Here is a 5,810-nt window from a genome sequence, read left to right as displayed (position 1 = left end):
AAATGGGCCTGAGTTGACCCACAGCAGGGGAGAGAGCTGATGTGGACAGCCCCCAGGGAGAGGCTCAGCCCAGCAGATGCCCTTGGGAACGCAGCCCCACCCACCCATTCACCCAGCAGTTGGGGGACTTTCCCACCTCCCAGGACCTTCCCCCAGCCTCCTGACCCCAGGACTCATGGCTAAAGTTCCCCTAAAGATGCTCCCAGCACCAGCCAGCAGGTGGAGACAAGGAGGTGGGCACACACTGCTAAAATCAGACCTCACCACCGACTGGGCCCTGGTCTGGACTCAGTCTTGGAGCTTGGGGACCCAGCCGCCACCGAAGTAGCCCTAGGACTCCCTCTCCCTCACTCCCAAAACCTGGCATCAGCTCTGCCTCCAAAATTCGTCTTTCTGCTTGGTCCAAGCCACAATCATTGCTCCCCTAGGCAACTGCAGCCACCTCCAAACTGGTCTCCCTGCTTCATTCTTGCCCCACACTCATAATCCATTTCTCCTTACCTGCTTAGCTAGAGTGACCTTTAAAAATGGGAACCAGCCGGGCGCAGTGGCTCAACCTGTAATCCCAGCACTTTGGGAGGCAGTAGGCGGATCAGATCAGGAGATGGGACATCTGGCTAACATAGGTGAAACCCGTCTCTACTAAAATGCAAAAACTGGCAGGAGGCGTGGTGGCGAGAGCGCCTGTAGTCAACTGGGAGGCTGGGAGGCAGGAGAATGGCCTGAACCTGGGAGTGAACTGCAGTGGCTTGGTCGGCGCCACTGCACTCCAGCCTGGAGTGACTGTGAGACTCGTCTCAAAAGGCCGGTAGCGGTGGCTCAAGCCTGTAATCCCGCTTTACCCAGGAGGCCGGCCCGGGTGGATCTGCGAGGTCAGGAGATCGCGAGACCATCACAAGCTAGCATGGTGAAACCCGTCTCTACTAAAAATACAAAATAGCGAGGCTGAGATTAGGGCGCCTGTAGTCCCAGCTACTCAGGAGGCTGAAGTGGGAGGAATGGCAGTAGACAGGAGGCAGGCTTTGCAGTGACAGGATACCCCTTGCGCTCAGCCTGAAGTGACACAAGCGGACTCCGTCTCTCAAAAAAAAAAAAAAAAAGAAATGGGAACCAAGGCCGGTGGTGAAAAGCTCACACCTTGCAATCCAAGCACTTTGGGAGGCCGAGGCATGGATCACTTGAGGTCAGGAGTTCAAGACCAGCCCCAGTAACATGGTGAAACCCCATCTCTACTAAAAATACAGAAAATTAGGCCAGAAGAGGCAGTGGCTTCGCCCTAATCCCAGCACTTTGGGAGGCCGAGGTGGAGTGGATCCCTTGAGGAGGTGGGACGCCCGAGACCAACCCTGGCAATATAGGTAAAACCAGTCTCTACCTAAAAATTTAAAAATTAGCTAAGTAGTGGTGCATGCCTGTAATGCAGCTACTTGGGAGGATTAGGGGGCCCAGGGAGGGTGGCTTGAACCCTGGGAGGCAGAGGTTGCAGTGGGCAGGAATTTGTGCCTTGCGCTCCAGCCTAGGCAACAAAAGGCAAAACTCTGTCTCAAAAATAAATGCACTTGTAGAGCCGCTTAGTAAACATTCAGTTCTGTCCGGTAAAATACATTTCCAGATGCTCAAATCAGCACATGTGGCTAGTAGCTATATCGAGACAGCACACAGATAGATAAATTTTTTTTCTTTTCTCTTTTTTTTTTTTTTTTTTTTTGGGACAGGTTTCATTCTAACTTTTTTGGGCAGACACTTCTTGTGCCATGATTTTCCAGCTCACTGCAACCTCCTCCTGGGTTAAGTGGTCTCCAGAGGTAACTGGGATTACAGGCCACGCCTCCACCAGGCCAGCTAATTTATGTTGTGAATCTGAGTTTTCTCCATCAGCCAGATGGGGCTGGGGCCTCAGGCTCCACGACCTCGGAATCCAGCCCCCTCAGCCTCCCAAAGTGTCTCTGATGGTAAACCACCATGCCAGAACCTGAGGCCACAAATAAACACTTGATTTCTATTGGACAGCAGCACTGCTCCAGACATTCTGAACACATTTCAGTCTCCCAGTATACTACATGCCTCTTCTGTTCCACCTGCTAAAGGGCACACACACACACACTCTCTCACACTTTTACACTGCTCTTGATCCTGGTCCCGGCTAACTACTGCTCATCCATCACCTCTCAGTTAAGCATCCACTTCTTAACTTTGGATGGCCCTGGACCCTGAACTGGGCTGGGGATGGCCACTCCTCCCCATGACCTCTGTGCTTCCCCTATCACATCTCTCTCCATTTATCTGACTAGCATGTTTGGTATTGTCACAAGCTACTTTTTTTTTTTGGGGCGGTCTCGTTTCTATTGCCAGGCTGGAGCACAGTGGCATAGATGTAACAAAACAAGCTCCCTGATTCAGTGAAGTTCTCCATAAGCCCCAGCCTCCACAGTAGCTAGGATTACAGGCACACACCACCACACCCGGCTAATTTTTGTATTTTTAGTAGAGACAGAGACTTCCTGCATGTTATTCAAGGCTTAATCTCGAACTCCTGACAAGTGATCAGCCACCTCGGCCTCTAAAGTCACTGAAATGTCACAGGAGCCACCATGCCCTACCTTTTCAGTAAAATGATTAGGCAGGCACTCACTGTAAGCACTTGGGAGGAGCACTGTGCTAAATTAGCTCAATGTGGCAGCTTTCCCCAGAGCAGCCTTATTTCCTGAACAAGAAGGCAGGCATGGGAAGGCCAAGGCCACAAGGCTAGGAGGTGAGAGAAAGCAGGGATTCAAGTCAGGGTCCCCTTACTTACCACCATACTTTCAAATTGAGATCTTGCTTTTGCTGTCTCCCCAACAACCAGCACAGTGCCTGGCGTGGTGCTCAGAGGCTGTAGTGACAGGGTGGCTAATTATAATCACAATTTGAGAGCACTGCTGCGCCGAGGAAAGAGTGAGTGGGACGGCTAGAGTCCTCCGGGGCCCACATCACCACATCCTGAGTGAAGAGAAATGACCAATTGGCTAAGACAAACAACCTTAACTGCGGAATTCTGGATTGCAAGGCGGATCATAGCCATCAAGGAAATGCAAATCAAAAAGCTGAAATGTGATTTTACTTCCACTACTAGCATGGCTAATATAAAAGACATGCTTAACAACAAAGAAAGGTATTCCAGCAAGAGTGCTTGGGAGAGCTGAGACTGTCATTTCCACCTCCAGGAGATTCTGAAATGGTCCAACTACTTTCTGCAGAGAAACAGTCAGCCCTGCTCATCTCAAAAGATTAAACATAGAGGCTGGGGCTGTGGTGGCTCCTCCTATAATCCCAGCATGTTGGGGAGGCGAGAGGTGGGTGGATCATGTGAGGTCAAAACAGAGACCAGCCCTGGACAGCATGGCGAAAACCTCCTCTAATAAAAGGAAATACAAAAATTGAACTGACTCAGCCTATGTCCCAGCACTGGGCCAAAGTAGGAGTGCATCACCACAAGTCAGGAGTTGAGAGCAATACAGCCCAGCAGCCGAAACCCTGTTTGTACTAAAATTGCAAAAATTAATGGCTAGGCATGGTGGCGGATGCCTGTAATCCCAGCTACTCGGAGAGCTGAGGAAGGAGAATCACTTGAACCCGGGAGGCAGAGGTCACAGTGAGCCAAGATGCTTGTGCATGCTCCAGCCTACGACAGACCAAGACTGTGTCTCAAAAAAAAAAAAAGAAAAATTAGAGGGGCACAGTGGCATGCCTATAATCCCAATACAGAGGCTGGGGCTGGGAGAGAATTGCCGAACTTCGGATGGCGGATGAGAGGTTGGCGGTGAGGCTGAGATCCTGCCGACCGCTGCAACTTGACAGGAGGCGTACAAAAAAGGTTAGGCATAGTTACCATACTTGGCCCAGCAATTCCACTCCCTAGAGTATAGCCTCAAATAAATAGAAACATTATGTCCACACCAATTGTACACTTGAATGTTTACAGCAGCATTATTCATATAACAGAAACATCCAAAATGATGATTAACTGATGAATGGATAAATAAAATGTGGCATATCCATTTAATGGAATATTGTTTATGCACGAAATTGTGCTACACTAGCCATGGAAGGAAAACTTGAAAATTAGGTAGAAATGAAAAGAAGTCAGTCACAAAATCACATAATGCATGATTCCATTTATTTATATTTATTTTTATTACAACCTCAGATAGAGGGACACATCATCAATCTGGTAGGCAGATATTACACTTGATTTTAGCTGAAGGTCAAGTAATCTGCATGATTTAGAGCATATGGGAAGGAAGCCCTCAAAACAGGGAACTTCTGTAGAGTGGTTGTCCTAGGGCAAGGGTGTTGGGGGGTGGAGTGTAGAAGAGGACGGCTGCTAAAGATAGCCTTAGGATTTCTTTTTTGTTTTTTTACCCAGACAGGGTCTCATTCCGCCCAGGATGGAATGCCGTAGCCGCGTGATTCTGACTCACTGCAGCCTCAGCTACTCCCAGGCTCGAGGATCCTTCTGCCTTGACCTCCCAAGTAGTTACAGGCACATGCCACCATACCTGGGTCTTTTTTTTTTTTTTTGTATAAACGGGATTTTACCATGTATAGCATTTTATATAGGCAGGTTTTGCCATGTTATGAGCTAGTCTCAGACCTAGACTCAAGCCATCTACCTCAGCCTCCCAAAGTGCTGGGATTACAGAAGCGTGAGCCAATGTACCAACTTAGGTATGAAGCTTCTTTTGCGGGTGATAAAATATTCTAAAGTTGATTGCGATGACAGCTGTGTAACTTTTGTGAATTATACTAAGACCAACAGAATGTATTACACTTTATATTTATGCCAATTGTATGTGAATTATATCTGTTTTAAAAGTGATTCGTCTGTGTAGGGAAGAATGCCTGTGTTTTAGTGGGAGTAAGATCAAGCAGGGAGGCAAAGAGACTTCCCTCGGAAATCTCAATTTCACTGGATTCATATTTCCAAGAAGTCTCACAAATTAGCGAGGGCAGCGTGCGCACCTGTAGTCCCAGCTACTCCGAGCTGAGGTAATGAGGAAAGAAAAAGACCCTCTCACACTGTTTATGTTGTGTTTTATACTCAGTACCTGTTATAAGAAAAACAAGGAAATGGAAACAAAGACAGTGGCGCCAGGCCCAAAACCAGGCCTGGGTCTGCCACAGCCTAAACCAATGAATTAAAAATCAATTCATAGCTTAGAAACTGGCGGTGTGTGTTATAGATTCCAGACGGTATATAGAAAGAACACTGTAGAAACTCCCTGCCCTATTCTGTTTCTATCCGTGCCACATTAAACCCCTGTCCGCATTATACAGACTGCTCAATCAATCGCAGCCCTTTCATGTAAGAAATCTTGCCTGATGTTGCTTAGGCCCATAAAGGGACAAGAAATTGTGCACTTTCAGGGAGCTGGATTTTACTGAGAGACAGTAAGCTTGGCCGATGCTCCCAGCTAGATAAAGCCCTTCCTTCTACAACTTGGTGTCTAAGAAGGTTTGTCCATAGCCTGTGCACTGCAGTAAAGAACTGCTTGAACCTGGGGAGGCAGGGACAGTGAGCGAGACCCATGCCATTTGCCTCCCAGCCCTGGGAGATGGAGTGCAAGAGATTCCACGACTCCATTAAAACAAGCGAAAGAGGCCTCCTCAGTCCAGTGTCCGCCTAAGGGAAAATCTACCCCAAACGGGCTTTGTACCCTATTTTCCGATTGTGCTTCATTTCATTTGGTAGCTTTTTTGTAAATGTTTCTTTTATTTGAATTTTCTTTCAGATAGATTTTTAATAAAGAGCAAAGAGAGAGATCCACAAA

Source organism: Papio anubis, chromosome 17, assembly GCF_008728515.1.
Source record: "Papio anubis isolate 15944 chromosome 17, Panubis1.0, whole genome shotgun sequence".
NCBI lineage: Eukaryota > Metazoa > Chordata > Mammalia > Primates > Cercopithecidae > Papio > Papio anubis.
Note: the sequence above shows the minus strand (reverse complement) of the source record.